The sequence below is a fragment of the Semicossyphus pulcher genome, unplaced genomic scaffold (assembly GCF_022749685.1).
Source record: "Semicossyphus pulcher isolate SPU_LCO1_2020_fin unplaced genomic scaffold, fSemPul1.0.p SCAF_15, whole genome shotgun sequence".
NCBI lineage: Eukaryota > Metazoa > Chordata > Actinopteri > Labriformes > Labridae > Semicossyphus > Semicossyphus pulcher.
In genome coordinates this window covers 7,070,193-7,088,833 of record NW_027211659.1, presented here as the reverse complement: position 1 = coordinate 7,088,833, position 18,641 = coordinate 7,070,193, and the positions used below count along the sequence as shown (strand labels likewise).

The 18,641-nt window shown below is 43.3% G+C and overlaps 1 protein-coding gene across 2 annotated transcripts in view; it reads left to right on the top strand.

The window, feature by feature from the left end:
* The first annotated feature begins 490 nt into the window (after positions 1-490).
* The window catches only part of klf12b (Kruppel like factor 12b), a 56,038-nt gene continuing 37,887 nt past the window's right edge, over positions 491-18,641 (top strand). For both annotated transcript variants that reach the window (XM_069662753.1, XM_069662752.1), the window contains exon 1: positions 491-746. The gene's annotated coding sequence lies outside the window, so the exon portion shown is untranslated. The remainder of the gene's footprint in view (positions 747-18,641) is intronic.

Here is an 18,641-nt window from a genome sequence, read left to right as displayed (position 1 = left end):
GCTTTAAAACAACTCGATGATCAAAATTGTTTCCAACACTGTTTGGCTTATGAATCCATTAAACAATAATTAGCTCTACTGAAAACAAATAACGTGTGTGGGGGGGAGTGACTTTTAAATATTTAAAACAGTTCAAACGAGAACTTCGAAATTTAAATCATTTATTTTATCAAAAAGTGATCACACGACTAAACTAATGTGTTGTAAATGAAAGAGAGTTGATATAATGAACTGCTTCCTCTCCTTCAAGCACACCTTCCTCTCCGTCCCCTTTAAACGGGGAGGTGCTCCGGTGCTCACCCCCAGCCCGGGGCTCCTCGCTGCGCACCGGGAGGGGGATAGAGGGAGAGCGGGCTGACTGAGAGCGGACGCGTCGGAAACCTCCCCGGAGGGGCCCCGTGTAATTCGATGCATGCTGTTAAAGCTTAGAGTATATTGTCTTCCCTTTTGCTTATGAAGCCTCCACCCACCGGCCCACCCTACATTTAGCGGATCATGTGACTCGGGGTAAGTCATTTGCAAGTACAACAGTTCTCTGTGCGCTCCCATTCATTTCCTGAGAACTGCCTGAGCCGAGCAGCTGAGAGGCAGAAGGGGAGGGAGCTCTTACACTCACACTCACACACACATGCACAAACACACACACACACATACATACAGGCAGAGTGAGAGGAGAGGGAGAGGAGGAGAGGAGACAGAGAGGAAAACAGTCTCCTGGTCTCTACGGCTCTGCAGCTTCTGACAAGGTCTGTGCTTTTATTTTTTTTATTTTAGTGTGTGTGTCCGTCCTGTTCCTGAGCTGGCTCGCTTGCTGTGTGCTTCATTTGTCACGTTGCTGGGGCTTTGTGCTTGTGTTCAGTGCGTCTCGTTCAGCTGTCATTTCTCTGTCAGGGCAGATGACAGCTCTGATCACCTATGGCATTGTGTTTGGTGTCTTGTCAGTGTGTGTGTGTGTGTGTGCGTAGGGGGGAGGAAACAAGAGACCCTGCATGGTGCCGGCTGGACATAAGACACCTTTTCCCAATGTAGATTCATAAGCTGTCATAACAAGAGATTAAAAGTGATTATGACCGGCAGCATCTCCACTTTACAGCCGTGAAAGCTGTCATGTGTCACTTATTTACCTTTTAAAGCAACTTCCAAACACACAACTTGAGCAGAATTTGTAGAAGAAGAAATGTTTGTGGGGGATAAAAGAGTGTGAAGTGAGACTGCAGCAAACTCTCACTTGAAAAAGTTTGCAGCTTGTCAGAGTTTCGTGCATGCCTTAAGAGTGTGTGTATGTGTGGGTGTGAATTTGTGTGAAGTATTGTGGTGTGTGACAGACAGGCTTGTTTGCCTACTGTAGCAGCTCAGAGAGGCTGTTAGCAACGGGTTAAACATTAGGAGGCTCGGGTAGCGGAGGAAGGACACTGGGGGGGGAGGTGTGTGTGTGTGTGTGTGTGTGTGTGTGTGTGTGTGGGAGTGTTGCAGGGGTGGTGTCTTGGATGTCATCGGCAGCGCTCTCACTTGCAGGGTAATAGTCATTGGTATTGATGGGTGGCTGTCAGAGAGGCAGAGAGCCACCAGGTTGGGGAGAGTGGCCGGGGGCTGGCCCTTGGCTGTTATTTTCAATTACAGGGGACCCGGGCAGAGCTGACAGCAAAGGCATTTGTACAGCCAGCAGAGGGGGGGGGAGGAAGAGGAGGAGGGTGTGTTTGGCGAAGAGGAGGAGGGGAGGGAGAGAAGTGGGAGGGGGGATGAGACTCTGGCCTCTGCTCCTGGGTTTGATGTGGAAACTGAGCACTGACCTCTGTGACTTTACCCCCGCGTTGCAAAGGGGCCCTGCCTTAAGTGTAACTGTGTGGCGGCGGTAGGGTGTGTGTTTGTAAAAAAAGGAGGTTGGGTCATATGTGTGTTTGTGGATGAGACCCCCTGCAGCTCACGGATGTTCAGCGGGTGAGATTAGTGCCCGTTTAAACTCTCGCTTGAATCCATTTACAAAAGGCGCCTTCTGCATGAATAAGCAGGCTGATATTACCTCACATGGAGAGAGGACGCTGTACAACAAGAAGTACTTTAAAGCTCCGAAACCAGCCTTCACATTTCTGCTGGTGTTTCCCACCGACTGAAAGTTGTTATCTGAATAGGGTGATATAAGGTGAAGTACACATCACTTCTCTGTGGGGTATTTTTTGCAACAACAATCTGGTGGATTCTTGCAGTAGAGCTCCTCTGACTGGTGTCATCTCAGTCATAATGCATACCATGCCACTTCCTCATTTAATGTGTATTTAAAGAACACAAAAGCCGCAAAGTGTCTTTATATGATAACTCTAAAATAGACGACTGCTGAGGTGTGAGGCGTATGTACAGTACTTGTACTATAAGCTAGTGTTGTGCTGTGAGAACATAACAGCTTGAAGCAGCAACAGACTGTGCTAACCAGCAAACTGAGGACAGCCTGGATCAGAGCTGAGCGGTGTTGCGTTCACTTACCGATGTATAAACTAAAATTAAGTGGAATGATGATGCAACTGGTACGCACAACAATTTCCACATTGTTTCTCGATTAATTCTTTTTTTGTCACATTACATTCTGTTAATTATGAAGTCCAATAAGCCCGCTAGATTAGACAACAGAATGCATTGTTTGTCCATGCTTTAGAGCAAAACATATGTGCGTTTTTTTATCTGACGCGAGGATATCGTTGGTCACTTTTTAGTTCTTCTGTAGTTAAAGTTCGTTTTGGTTTTAGCGCAAACATGACTTGGTAAATCTCTACTTTCGGAAGATTTAGGGACCTTTAACATCCACTGTCAGGGGCCTCTTTCACACATGCACTCCTGACAATTTGTCAGTTTCCAGAGTTGCGCTTTTACACGTGTCGCTCACAGCGGGAGATATTCCCCGTCAGACGGAGGAGCGGGGGATCTCGTGGTAGGACATGACGTAAAAAGAACGCTGCGGAAGTGACAGTGTAGCGTCACTGAGTCAATTTCGGCGTCGGCTCTCGCAGCCAGGAGCCCCCTTATCTCCTCATCTCTCCACTTTCACTCTTCTTCAACCTCAGATGTTTCTAATCATCCTGTTATTCGTCGCTCTTTAGGTTTCGCACCGACTGAAATGTCATCACCCTGCCCACTCGCTCACGGTGAATCTTCCTATTACTTGTAGCGTTTACACATGGGCTCACACAGACTTCTTGCGGACATTTTACTAAGAGGCTGCGTAAAGTCGGGATTATAAATACGGCCGTTTGCAGGACATTTTCAGGAATGCAGTGCATGTATGAAAGAGACAAATATTGAGTTCTTGCTCTCCTTATACCTGACCAGGTGTTTCAGCTTGAGCTGGTGCAAAATTCTGATATTTATGTTAAAGTAAAAAGTACATGTGTATTATATGATGTGGTGCATCCCTTGTTGTTTTCCCCCATAACCGCACCGAGCCTCTACTGTCACTCTGATTCCTTCGATGGCTTAACAACTGTCCACCCCTGACACGGTCCAGGGGCTTACGATAGAGATCAGTGCAGGTGGGGGGGACTCAATTAAAAAGCCAATCACCAACGGATAGACTCTATCTGTCCATCAACAGCGCTCCGGCCAGCACATTTAATTGCGTGGCAGGATTCCCCCACTAAAGGCATCATCTGTCTGCCACAGATCACCACACACAAATTGGCCGCGTGTTGACAGATGGAATCTTTCAGGAAGAAGTGGCTGTGCGATTGGACAATGTGAACACTCACCGTCTTATTCAGGGAGATGTGAAATTCCCCCGTATTACCCTTAATCAGCTGGGTTAACTGTGGCCGTATTGACCGACTGCTGTACCATTGATCCAGGTGGGTGTTATGGAGTGTATCGTCATTGATTGCAGATAGGCTGCAGTGCTCTTTATAGCTGGAGTCCCCCAGCTGTAAGACAAGGCCAGAGAGGAGTGAGGCAGATTATAGAGGTTTGGTATGCTCAAGGTGCATTGTGGGGCATGTGCTTAGAGATGGCGTTGAGTGTAACCCAGATTTTCAGCCACAGGAACCTGCAAAGACCCTGAAAAAAACTCTCAACAACACACACACACACCCTAACTAACATGTCAAGGGCATATATATGCAATGTGTGCGTCTAACTGCACCCAAATAGATTGGTTATTGATAGATGTACCCGCACACAAAAGCGGACGAAATCAACTGGACAAAAAAGCTCATGGATTGAGAGGGTTAAACACCCACAACAGCTGCCATTACTGGGCTGTTTTTTGTTCTTGAATAGCAGGTTATTTGTTGGTAGATGCATTGAACTTCCTCTTGGGTTGTGTCGGAAATCATTCTTCCTACCCGCTCTGAAGGGAGATCATTGTAGAGGACTTTGTAGTGATCTCATCGGCATAATGGAAAAAAACAGTTTCTGACACAACTTGGGTCAGTCTCTCTGAGCAATTTATTACGCCATTGTTCTTGTTTTTGTCTTTCAGCGCAATGCACGATGATTTATAGAGCTGGGTTATTGACCGTTGGTTGTACAATACTTAAAATCCTCTTCCCTCAACATTTGGTCACCACTACAAAACAGTGAACCCACTTTAAAGATGACTAAAGGGTGGGTGGTGAGTAATTACTTTTGGAAGAAACATAGCATTTGTAGGCAACCTTGTGTCCTAGAACTTACATGTGAATGTAACTAAACTGGATACGTTACTTTCTCGGCAGATGGCTGTCTACCAATCATTCTGGTTCTCGCCATCGTTTTTCCTTGACACTGTAGCAAAGTACTTGCTGATGGTGGATTAATGTTGGGTCTAAAAATGTATTGATTGATTTCCTAGTTACGTTGTGATTGCAAGTACTTTCTGCCTGGACTACGTTCAAAAGTGAACCTTATTTTTTAAATTAAATACTAGACGTATGTGCCGTGTTGGAGACTTTAGAGGCCGGTTGGGTTGATGCTGGGCGTACAAAAAGCAGGACTGTCACGCTAGTGTCCTTGGTTTGCATCCACAAGTGGATTCTGAAGTGGCTTCATTTTTATTTTAGGCTTTATAAAGATTTAGACGAGGTTTATGAAATAAAAGCCTTTTGGTTTGGGTTTGGAAAAGATTGTGGTCGCTGTTAGATTTTTGTAAAAAATGTTATGTCTCAAGTCACTGCTGTGTTGTTCTGTACGAACCATAACCATGAAACATTGTAGTCTCTATGAGGTTGTCTATTTTGGCTGAAAACAAATATTTCAATTAGCATACTGATAATTTCAGGGACAACAGTAAATTACTTTACCCTTAAAATGTCTTTTCTGCTACAAAGTAGCTGATTTAAATGTAATCCCTAGGAGACAGGGCTGTTAAAGGTGATAGCTCTGAGCTGATCTCCCCGCGCTGTTATTTCACCATGTCAGAAGATGACAAAATGTTCTCTCCCTTTGCTATTCCTCTTGTGGATTCGGCCTTTGACCCCAGAGTCCAGCCCACGTTTGTTTACCAAAAATTGAGTTGAGGGTGTACATGGAGTGCTAGTGCAAGTGTGTTTTGTGACTGAGTGAGAGAGAAAGAGAGAGAGAGAGGAAGGGGGGGGAGAGAGAGAGCGCACGGAAAGTATTGTGCAACAGCCAATGACTCTGAGGTTGATAGTCTAAATAGTGAAGTCAAACAAAAAGAACTACAATATAACATGGGTGATTGCAGCTTGTCAAACGTCAATGCCAGTATATTCAATTTTTGCAATCGTTGGATTCTTGGAGCCTCTCAAATCAAAGTTCTCTACTGATAGAAAGAAAACTCTCAAACAATAGACAGGTTTCGGGGAGGCAGAATTTAGGATCCCTTACAAACACATTGATCCAAGTTTTTTCTAGTAATGACACCATCTCTACAGCAGCACACTCAGTTCTTACTGGAAGTGACTCATTTAGCAGAGCTTGCCCCCAGACTCTGATTTAAGGTTGCTCGACATGTTTCCATGGCAAGGATGGAAAGGCATGTCGGTAGAAAGGGCCTGTCTATCTGTGGTGATGTTTCCCCTATCAACCCAGTGTGTATTTAACTTTAGCCAAATATGGTCGCTGAACAGGAGGAAGACAAAAAGGAAGGAAGCCAAGAAAAAGAGGATGGAAGAGCGTTCAAAGTCAGCACTTTCTGAGCGTTCTGGACCCATTTTTGAGCCAGTTTTACAGAAAGAGTTTCCCTTTATAGAATCTTTTGGGGAGCTGCATCTGTAGCCTCAATTTAGCAGTATTTATATGCCGGCCATTTTCCTCTAACATCATGCTCAGGAAGCTCAAATGCTGTGCTGCTAGGTACAGGAGTCCTAGGTTTGCAAATCGTACAAACAGGGAATCTAACAAGTTGCTGTCACTTCATTGCTTTAGGTCTATATTTCAAGTAAAACAACCTGTTAGATAGCTCAACAGCTAAGATTAGGCACAAGCTAGCATTAGATTTAAACCACTTTCTAGCTAACATTACTGTTTGATAGTGATACGATGATATGATAGTGATACATGATACGATAGCAGTGTAGCTATAGTAATGTTAGCCAGCTAATAGTGATGTTAGATAGACATTAATTCAACGCTAACGTTAGACAACAGCTAACATAAGCATTTAAACACTTTCTAGCAAAAAATACTAGATAGTGTTAAATATCAAAGGTAAGGTGTAAATTCCCAGCTATATTATTGTTAGCCAGCTAATAGTGATGTTAGATAGACATTAGTTGAATGCTAACGCTAGCTGTTGTAACATAGTTGTCGGCAGCTGTCAAATATCTTGGTTGTGAAGTTAAACAACATATTTAGTTGCTTAGCTAACATTAGACAACAGCTAATTATGATCAACCACTTCTTAGCTAACATTGCGTTACGCGATTCAATAGTAAAGGTGTAAATTCCTATCTTATAGTAATGTTAGCCAGTTAACAGTGAGTTAGATAAGACATTGTTTTGCTCCAACAAAGTTTTGTTGTGTAACATGCAATGACAATAAAGGATCTATCTATTGAATGAATGCTAATGTTGGCTGTTGTAACCTAGTTGTCGGTAGCTATCTAACCTTTTGGTTTCAAAGTAAAACAACATATTGAATTGCTCATTAGCTAACATTAGACAACAGCTAATTACTATTAACCACTTCTTAGCTAACATTACTGTTTTATAGTGTTACATGATACAATAGAAAAGGTGGAAATTCCTAGCTTATAGTAATGTCAGCCCCTTAACAATGAGATACAAGACATTGACTTGAATGCTAATGTTAGCTGTTGTAACCTACAGTAGACGTCGTTAGCTATCTTACCTCTTGGTTTGAAGGTAAAACAAGATATTTTCTTACTCATTAGCTAACACTAGACAACAGCTAACGTTAGCATTTAACCACTTAAGCAAACATTATGGTTTGATAGTGTTACATGATATGATAGGAAAGGCCTAAGCCAAGGCCAGAAAGGAGTGACATTAGCTGTATCAAATGTCTTGTTTTACCTTGCTTATAGTCCGATGTCCTTCATTTTTTTAGCCTTTTCAGATGCTGATCAATCGGGAAGTTGTCAAGTGATAAAAATGTGATAGATTCCTACGTTTAAATAAGAGTGGCTTGCCTAGATTACAGCAGTAGGCAACAACTAATTAAAACTGCATTTGAGCTTTTGAGCTTTTCCATCCTCACTGGATGTCAGAGGAAAATGGCCACTGCATAAATATTCTTAATGAAAATGGTTTAAGCAGACCTGTGTAAGGATGCTGCACAAATCTCTGTGAACCTCGTTTCCAGTTGTGCTTTAGGTCAACTATTAGGACGGAGAGGAAATTATGCAAACAACATGTGGAAACCATTTGGGGTGCCTGTGGCATTCCACAGGCTTTTTGGACTCCACCGATTGTGGGTTCATGCTATGGACCATAACTCCTCTCAATTAGCTGCTTCGACCAGGTATCAGCGCCGCATGAGATGAAAAAGAGAGGAAAAACAATCGAAGTGAAGGCGTGAGTAGATGAGTAATAGAGGTAAACACAGCTGCTGGCTTTTATTGAGTGGCGTTGGAGAGCTGGAATGGGTCAAACCGAGGGGAAAAACTCGTGAGCGAAAATAACTGCACAAGCGCACATTTGATGTAACAAGTGTCAGTGTGTTGGAATGTTTCTCTTGGTCCATTATTGTCTGTTTCCATGTGCAAAGCGTTGGGGTGGATTTGGTTGTGTCAGCACAAAGTGGGGTTAGATAGGGTAGGCTGCATCAGAAGGACTCTGCAAGCTCTTAAGTGAAATGCATGTGTGTGTGTTTGTGTGTGCGTGCATACAGAGCTTTTTGCGTGTCACAGGAGATAGCGAGTGATTTAAAAAAAAAAAAAAAAGGGCACAGGGTGGCGAGCAAAAGGAAAAAAAAGTGTGTGTTAAAGTGTTGGGCTGCTATTATTTCTGTGCCACTTGTTTACAGTAGACCCTGTAGATGAGTCAGTGTATCGGTGCCTCTGCTTCTTGCATTGTACAGTTATTGTAAGACATCTAGGTCGATCTTTCAGAGTGCATATGAGTGCACATGTGCCGTGATGCATTCAGTTAGACAGGCTATTGTGAGTAGTATGTACACAGTGCATATGTTGGGGGAAGGGGGATTGCTCACACACACATTCAGACATACATGTTGTAACACAAGTGCACATACACTGTCAGCGCCTAAGGGGGATAAAAGGCAGTAGCAAAGAATCCCCCATTAGGGCAGGAGTGTACTGTCATCCCTTGGGGAGGGGAGGGAAAGAGAGAGAGTATGTGGGTGGTTGGAGGTGGTGGTGGTGGGAGGGAAGGATGCAGGTTATTGTGAGGATGCTAATCTAATGCATCCCACCTTCCTGTTAGGGCAAGAAATGAGAGCAGGGTTTCACTTTGACCTTCTTCTCCAGAACATAGGAAGCGGCTGCAACCTTTGCAGATGACTGTTTGTGCTTTCACAATGTGTCCTCATGAGGTTTTATTAACATATTACTCAAACTGTCCGCAAAATTTTGTTTTGTATTAGCCCCCTTACATTGCAGCTGTCGAAGAATCAGTGAGAAATATGTATTCCAGTATTTTTCTCTTTGAATCATGTACAGGACTTTGCCCACGATGCACCTGTGTGAGCCTGAGATGATTATTTAGCACTGCAGCGTGGTCACCTCAACCTCGGACCTGAGCACCCGGAGTAAATAAGAGACGAGAACAGAGTCACCGAGTGCATTTTTTATTGATTCAGTGGATCTAACCTCTTTCTCTCCATCCATCTCCCTCTCTCTCTCATGCGCACATTCAGTACAGTACAGCCCTACAGTGCAGTGTGTAAACCTCACCATTTATAAGGCTAATAACAATATTTCACTTAATTAACTTTTCATAAAGGGGGAGCTGTTCAAAGTGCTTCATAATAAAGTGCAGAAACAGGAGAATAAAGTAGACGAATAGCAAATTAAAACAACTGCAAATACTGTATTAAAAACAGGCAATCAAGCTGCACAAAAATTGCATTTTCATCATATTGCAATACAATCATTCACAACAAACGCATTTTGTGTACAAGTGCATTGCATTCACACAGGACCTAATCTCTATTTACAGATTCTACACAGAAATGTAGAAGGGAAGTGGATCTCAGGGATGGCAAGTGTTCTGGTTTCCATATGATTGTAGTCCGAGCAATATTGACCAATCACGTATCCCATCAGCGGTCATCTGAAGTTGATTTAGTTTCTAATTAATCTCTATAAACAGACATCTGCAGCAAGTTCAGCTCACAATCCGTTCTAGATCAATAAATCAACGCTGTGTCACGAAAGCCGTTCAGTGTTCAGATTTCCCGACCTCCTCGAAGTCATCGGAAATGATCGATCCGACCTCTGTTCAACAAACGAGCATTTTAAAAGTAGTTCTCTTGTTCTCTTGAGGACAGACCCGTTAATTAAAGTAAACCACAAGAAAAAACGGTTTCACAGGTCTTGACTGTAAGTCGTTTTCGCTAACCCCCGGCTACACGCCCGGCATGTTCACCGTTATTCCCAGAGGCTATATCGTCGTCAGACCATAGCCGATGGGATCGGAGATTGCACAGGACCTAATAAATGAAGCCCTGCATGTAAGGGTCATGCATTCACATGATTTGGATTAAAGAAGCCCGAGCTAGCCATCAGCTACGCTCAGAGTAGTTGGTGTCAATTTGGTGGCGACTGCACGTAAGCTAGCGCGATGGTAAAAAGAGGTTGATGAAGACCCTGTGGTGAAAAAGAAAAGCACTTCTGTTGTTTAGAATTATTCTGGACTCAGAGGAGAAGGCGCGTAACAAACATAGCTTCTGTGTGAAACAGCAAAAAGACTTTTGCCTTTGAGTTTTAGCCAAAGGTCAAAGTTCAAGATTACTTTATTACCCTAAAGGACAATTTGGTGCTAGCTGTAACCACATTAACTAATAAACAATATAACCAAAACGACAATAAATACAATCCATAGAAATCACAATAAGTTGTAAGCAGCAACATTGGCAGCATGCTTACACGTTATGTAAATCTTCTGCACGTCAAATTGTCATCTCGTATTGAACATTTTTTATCACACGTTGCAAATTGATCTCATACTGTGCCGGCTAACCAAAGATTATTCCTGAAAGGTTGTTCCAATTACGCCACTGTCACGTTTAGATCCTGGTTCGCTCGTCCCCTCCTCCTCCTCCCCCTCCTTTGGTACAAGTGAGGTTTTTGTGTCAGTGGCTATTTTAGATGCACAGCCACTGACCCTACTGCATTTACTGAGGTGTGTGTGTGCATGTGTGTGTGTGTGTGAAGGGTGTTCTTGAGAGGTCAGTCGATTATGTCTAAGCAAGAAGCCCTCGTAGTGTTTCTGCAGCTGTAGGCGCTGATTTATGGCGTCTGTTTGTGGATTCTTTAGCGCAGCCCTCGCACTGAATATTTAACTTATTCTTTCTCCCGATTACATCAAAAATGATCTTCAATTGTACATAAACTGTCTCGAACGGTGTCACAAATTGCTTTGACTTGTAAGCCGACGCTCACTTGAGTAATGCCACCTCACTTTAGCGCTGTCACGGTCACAGCTTGTTTAGCTGTTTCTCTGCTGCATTTGAGGCACATGATGCAAGAGGATGTCAGACTCTTCTGTTTACCTCTCTGTGGAAGAGTGTGTGTGTTTGTGTGTTTTTTTTTCTCGGTGAGTGTGTGCGCGCATACTGTAGGTGTGTGTGGGTGGCTGTTTGTGTTGAATGGGCATCTTTATTCTTCTTTCATGAGCGGAGCTGCAATATTCAGACGGAGAGTTGAGTGTGTGTGTTTTTTAATCTAAGATAAATATGGTTCATTGTGGGTGCAGACAGAGGTCACAAGGTTTGTGTGTGTGGTAGCCAGATTGTAGAACAGAGCAGGGGCTGCAGGAAGTCAGGTTTATAAGAAGTGCGTCTGACACACAGACACAGACAGAGACGCAGACAAACCAGACAGCCACCGACTCTTCTTTTTTCGCTTTGAGTGTTTCCTCTCGGAATAAGTAGCTTCTTCATTTCCCACAGTTTCACAAGACCTTAAAGGGGGCGGGGGCGGTAATGGTGGAGGTGGGGAGCTTTTGTAAAGACGAATAAAGTCGAAAAAAGAAAGATAAATTCACAAAAGATTTCCCCATTTATCTTAAAAAAAAAAGAAGATATTTTTGACAGGCCAATAAAGCAATGCTAAGTGTTGAGCTTTTTACGCTAACATCCTGAATGTTAAAGAGACACAGGAGACAGATCTGGTTTAAGTATTATGACTGACAAACTTACATTTAACTCTTAAATGCCGGGAGTGTGTTTAGGCAGACTTTTAAAGCTCTGTCCGCCCACAGTTTGAGCACATGTTATCAATTGTGCATTTGTATGACACAGTTGTGATGCAGTGTGTCGTGTCCTCTCAGCCAACTGTTCTTACCAATTATGTGTGTGTGTGTGTGTGTGTGTGTGTGTGTGCTGGTAAAGGCAGTGGACTTGAGCTGCATCCGGCGACCTCATCCCCCTCATCCCGACAGGATTACTGACACAGGATCCCCCTGCCCCTGGCAGAAATAGCAAGGACCCAAGGGCAATCCAGCAGAATATGGGAACTTCCTCGGGCCTTGCTATAGTGTGCTAATGTGTTGTTTTAGTGTGTGTGCTTGTCTGTATTTACATGCAACTCCATATAAATGGAGCTGGTCCCCTCCCTGGCGTTGAGTTCACTGACTCTATAGTCATTGTTTCTGCTGTGGAGGGAATTTACTTTACATTGCTGTATACTGTTAAATGAAGGAACTGTTTTTTATGAGATGTGTGCAGGAACTTGCATAACGAGGTCATTGTGCAGGGGAAAAACATTGGCAGCCCACATTGTTGCTGAGCCCATTTCCACATTCAGATACCGTGTCTAACCTACTGAACCCTGGCGTCTTTTCCCTTACACGCACCTTATTCTTTGTCATTCAATAACTTTCTTTCAACTATATAAAAAGTGCATTTAAAGCCTGAAGAGAAAGATCTGTAATCTATAAAACTGGGGCAAACATGTTTTTTTAAAGGCTTTCGGAAAGCTGGGTTTCACCACAATGGAACTTGATTTCTTTTCTGACGCAAAAATCAATACTTTCCCTTCTTTATTCAGCCTGTGCATATTGTTCAAGTGTCCATCTTTGAGGTTTTCTCTCTGTTTTTGGTTTTATAAATGATCTTTTTCCCTGCGTGTTGCATTTTTTGAGCATTTCGTCCATAATATCCTCCCTGGAGAAGCCCTGGAAAGCAGTCCCATTAAGTGATGAATCGTGCTGCTGTTGACAGGCTCTTCAAGTAAAATTACACTTTATTATGTGTTTATCGTGCCGCCGGCTTTGTGACGTCAAGAAACGGACCCATTCGATATATTTTTTTGAATTGCTGGCTACATGTCTGAGAGCAGCGGGGAGCCCAGACGTTCATGAACGCCACATCAAATTCGAGTGAAGTGAAGCCTGGATACTATCAGACAGACAGACAGATAGGGGATGACATTCAGTTTAAATTGATGTGACCTGATAAGCTCCCCATGTTTGGCTGTATGTCCCAGAGATGAAAACATCCAACACATGAGAAGTGTGTTCTGTCTAATAATAGCCGCGTACATGAAGAAAGCTGTGTTCTTCTCTCTGTGGAACTGATTTATTCCCGGCGGAAAAGGGCAGGGTGTTTTGAGGTAAAGTGCATCAGTTGAGTGCATCTCTAAGGGGTTTTTAACCCTAAAGGGAACTTTTCCCCCCTTTTTTCTATCAAAGGCATGTGAATATAAACTGTGGTTTGTTGCCATTGTGCTTGTCGGGGGGTTAGAGAAGTAGAGGTAGCCGCACTCTGCTCTCTTGAGCCCCGTTCAAAAATGTCCCAGAAGCATCCGAAAGACTCCTGCCAAGGAAAACACGGCTTATGAAATGGAAATTCTGAGACCATTCACTGAGTGCCAGGAATGATTAGAAATTTTAAGGGCTATGTCCATCTCAGTACATCCAGGAGTGAGGTCTGAGGGAGAGCACACATCCCCACCTTGCTTAAACACAGACACATAACAAGTAGCATGCACATTGTTTACCTGCTATGTGCTTCTCCGGGTTAGAAGGTCACTCAAGGGGAACTCCACCTGTTATATACATAAAGGTCGCTTACTCATCATAGGACGTCAACTCAATCTATGAAAACTGTTTTGTTGTGTCTTCTGTTGCTCTGTGGATTAAAGGTTGGAGACAAATTATAAGCAGAATGTTTGTGTTACAAATTGGAGACCTGGTTTTGAAAGATGAAAGCACTTGTTATTTGCAGTAAGGTGCATTACTAAAATGCTGGCATACACATTTAGAAGATTCGAAAAACACACATTTTGTAAATGTAAAGTTGTTTTTTCTCCGAGCAGAGGAGGAAAACACTGTGGTAGCTCAAGTTAGCGGTTTTCCACATCCTCCTCTTAAAGAGTAACACCTTTGCATAACATGTAGCGTGCAAGGAAACGCTGGCGGATAGGGCCCAGAAAAATAGCCCACATATATTAAGAGCAATGACGCATTACATTGAGAGGATGAGACTGAGTTTCTTGTGATTTCTCCGTCTGCAAATGAAATGCACGACTTAGCAAAACTGGCACCAAGCAAGCTGCAGGTAATTTAGCTTACGCAGTTATCGGGTTTTGATACATTCATTTAGGAAAGCTTAAACAATCTGATGTTTGCTCGTCTGCGCTCTGCATTGTTCGCATTGCTTCTAGTCAGGAATAGGTGTATCTCCACATTAGATATTGCTGGCTAACATTCACGAAAAGCTGTGATAGAAACTGTAAAATCTAAAAAGGTTTAAAGCTAAGAAGGTTACTTAGCTAACGTGACAAACAAGTATACGGGTTGTAAAACCTTAATTTAATGCCTTTTAAAGATGGTTATCATACGCATCCTATGTTTTGGACAATCTATAGTTTGGCAATCCAAAGGGAATTTAAGCTAGGTTAGCTTAAATTCCTAGCTAGGTTAGCTAGCTTTAAGCAGCTAGGTCTTGTTTATCTAAATCTTGTTAAATTAAGTAAGTAAGTAAGTTATTTTATTCGAATAAAGTTGTAATTTTAGACTCTTGTTAGCCTCAATATTATAAGAAGAGCAGCCAGCCGCCTGTACTAAAATGAGGAAGGTGTGAAGTATAACTTCACAGTGTACATCTTGTGAAGTTATGCTTGTAAATGATTGCACAGGAAGCTTAACACAACTTGAGCCGGAGCTGTATTTATTGAACACACCCGATAGCACTGAAGCATAGCGTACATGTACGTCAGACGAGATCTCCTGCCTAGTAATGTGCAAGCACACCAAACAGCTCTATATCAATATATTAGTTTAGCTTTCACAACTACGAGATACTAAATCATTCGGGACGTCAGCATCATAACTATCAGGACTCTGAAAGTGATTTTAGTCATTTAGCGCAGGCGGCTGGCTGCTCTTCTGATTTTACCCTTCAAAATAAGATACAGGCTAACCGTAGCCTAAAATTACAACTTTATTCTTGTATTTTCTAGAATTTTTTCTTCCTCAATGTGACTCTAATACTCTGTCGTAAAATAAAGTCTGTAAATTAGCTTCTGCTAAGGCTAGCTGTGGCCGTACTCTGGCTAAGGGTCGCAATTTGGCCTTTACTCTGATTTGCAATTCCTACAAATCCTCCTTCAAGCTGTTTTTCTCTTTAAAATACACATTTTTATGCCATTACACTTTTATACCGTGAAGAAATGTCAAAAAGTCAGTCTGGTTTTGACATGCTTCTTGTCTTTGTAGGGCAGCTCTGACCTCCGTGGGCTGAAGGTTCAGGTCTGTTGAACCTTTGACCACACTGAGTGCCGATATTTGCCTGGGTGCTGTAACTCTTTAAGTAGTTACTCTGCAGGGAGCTATGTGAATGGGCTCTCAAGACGTGAATGAGGCCAGAAGATGAGGTCATGAGCAGACACAGCTTAACACGAAGCAGACTGAGATCGAAAATCAGCTGTGATTCAGCTGCGGCTGTATTGTGTCTGCGCTGCTAGCAAACAGCATAAACATATATTTCACCTTCACTTTCTAGAGTCTAAAGGAGCCACAGTGTAGATTAGTTTTCTTCGATAGCTGTCTAATGAGTCTGTTGTGAATGTAGTCAGCTTTTTCTAAAAGTTGCTGCACTGCGTGACTCAAAAGAGAGGAAGCGGAGGAGTGTGCTGGTGAGCGAGCAGTTGTAGGCTGGTTATCAGGCCAATGTGTCACACTGGGGTGTCCAGGGGCACAGAAAAGGGAAGTGAGTCTCGGGCGAAAAGGCTAGCGGTACACAATAAAGGCAAAACACAGGAAATGCTCGTGTCACATCACCTACAGCTCTGTCCTTTTAATGTAGCTGCACATACAGCCTTTACTTTGAAATCATTGCTCTCTGATTTGCAACATTTTTAACGGTTTTGTCTTCTTCCCTCCCTTCTTCTTCTTCTTCTCTCTCTTTGGTGGAGGACTAGGCTGGAGGAGTGAAGGGGGGGTCTGTTGGCATTCTTGCACCGTGTGCTTTGCGCTCGACCGGGCCTTGGCTCGGGTCCATATCCCCTCTCTACCCTCTCTCTCTCTCGCTTCTCTGACTCCTCCCGCCCCCCCCATCTCAACCTCTTCAACTCCCCTTGGTTGCTTCCCTAACCGCTGCTCCTGCCAGCAACTCTTCGCTCTTCAACAACCCCCCTCCGCCCTCTCTAACTCACTTCTCTTGCTATCACCTTCCCTTAACACTTCCTCATGTATCTCCCATAATTCATTGCCCCCACCCCCTTTACTTCCCTTCCCCTCCCAGCCCGTGGCAGCAGGTCCAGCCTTTGTGACACAGATGCACCCAGTTGCTCTGGGCGCTCGACATGGGAATGAAGCCTTGGCGGGGCCGTCTGTTGCAGTGTGTTTCAGGGTGTGCGGTGTTTGTGTGCAGAGGAGAGAAAGATGAGGGAGACAGGAGAGACAGTGCACACAGACAGATACTAAATCTGGTTTCACGAGTTTGTTTAAGCTAAACTTTCACTTTATAAATATAGTGTTTCATTGCTGTGTGTGACCGAACACCCAGAGACATCATTAAACAGGAAGTGTCTTTGCTCTAAAACATGAAGTCATGCACAGCATAGGCGTGATAAAGCAAAGAGGCGTATCATGAATGAGTTAGAGGCCTGCTCTTACTGATAACTGTACATGTTTTATTGAGAATCTTTGGATTCACACGGAGCGAGTGTGTGGACATCTGCACAAATATGTGGAAGTGGATGATGTCATCAGTGTGTGAGTCAACTTTTGGTTTCAGAAGGTCGAAGGCTCTCTAGAGAGCTTTGTAGAGCAGCGCAATAAATCTCGTTTTCATTGTAATTGCAATATGAACATGCACCATAAACACGTCGTACAAGACAGAGTGCATGCATTCACATTCAGCATGCTAATATTTGATGTTTCTGATATTTAACTGGTTACATTACAATGCATTCGTACCATTTGGCCAATCATATGAAGCCCCAGCTAGCCGTTAGCTTCCCTCAGATTAGTTGATATCCAATCTCGGATCCCATCAGCTTTAGTCCAACTACGATATAGCATACCAGGACAACGATGAACATATGAATGATGTAGCTAGCGGTTAGCGATAAACGACTTCCCGTCAAGGCTTCCTTTTCCGCGTGCTGCATTGTTTACATAAAAATAAACTTGTTTTCTTTGGATTTACTTTAATTACCGGGTCTTACCTTTGCCGAAATTTCAACATCGTGATGCAGATTAGTAAAAAGTAAAAATGAAGCTCTGTCAGCTCTGTCCCCAAGAGGAGAAGAAAACAACGTTCAAAATGCTTGTTTGTTGAACAGCGGTCAGATCAGTCATTTCCGATGCATTCGAGGAAGTCGGGAAATCTGAACGCTGAACAGCTTTCATGACACAGCGTCAAGGGAATTTATCTCAAGTTGAATTTTAGATCTAGAACAGGGTGTTAGCTGTTAGCATACAGATGTCTGTTTATAGAGATTAATAAGAAGGTAAATCACCGTCAGATGACGCTGATGGGAGCCGGGGTGTCATTACGCCGCATTACGTTCTGCCTCCTTTTGCTCTCCACACAGACTATTTTTCCTGCATACGCCGCAGCCTGCTGATACGAGATCGGTCAATATTACTCGGACTACAAGCGTACTAGAAACGGAAACCAGAGCATTAAGAATAGAATCTTTAAATAGAGATGAGTTGATAGTAATTTGTTAGTGACTACGAGGTTAGCTAGCATGCTGGCTAATGAAGGAGAAAAGTAAAGAGGATTTAAGATCTGCTATTTAAAAATCTTTTTGATTTGATTGATGTCAAACACAGGAAAGCTAGCTAATATGCTAACTTAAATGCTCAATTATTTCATCATCAGAAAACCGAAGTACACTCTCGCATATCGCAGATTTTCCTCTTATCGTGCAGGCCTAAAGCTTTGTCACCTTTAATTGATCCTGCTCGTCTATTCAGTCTTGTTTTGCCTTTACTTCATCCCTCCACTCCTATCACCTCCATCAGCACTCAGACAGCAGACCTGAGGTCATCTATGCGGCTGTGTGGTGGGAGTTTCAGTTCATACCTGGAAGTGCATTAACAGGCATTAAATGCACAAATAAGCACAATCAGAGCAGCGAAGAGAGCATCAGACACTGAAATATGTAGATTTACAGCATTTTTATTCCACTCAGCATGGCCTCAGTCTTCACCTGCTCCCTTTACCTGTATATTTTTTTTCATTCTGGGGATTTTGGTCGGCCAGGAGGGAGCGAAATGAGATGCCTCAACACTCCACTGCCCTCCTCTCTCCATCCAACTCCCCCACACACCTGGGATGGCCATTTCATTTCAGAGTGCAGCAAATGGAAAGGTGATCTTAATCTACCCTGTTTCCCTCTAACCCCCCCTCCCCTCTCCATCTCCCACACACGGCGCCTCATACCGCTGATGGACAGCACACTGCTGGCTGCCTCAGCCCGCCGCCAGCACACCAAATTTAGTGATAGAAGACGCTGGATCCACATTGGTTTATTACCTCGGACAAATTCTCCTCATTTCAAACCCAATTTTTGTTCACGTTGTTATCTTTTGGTTTTGCTTTAACTGGCAGACGTGAT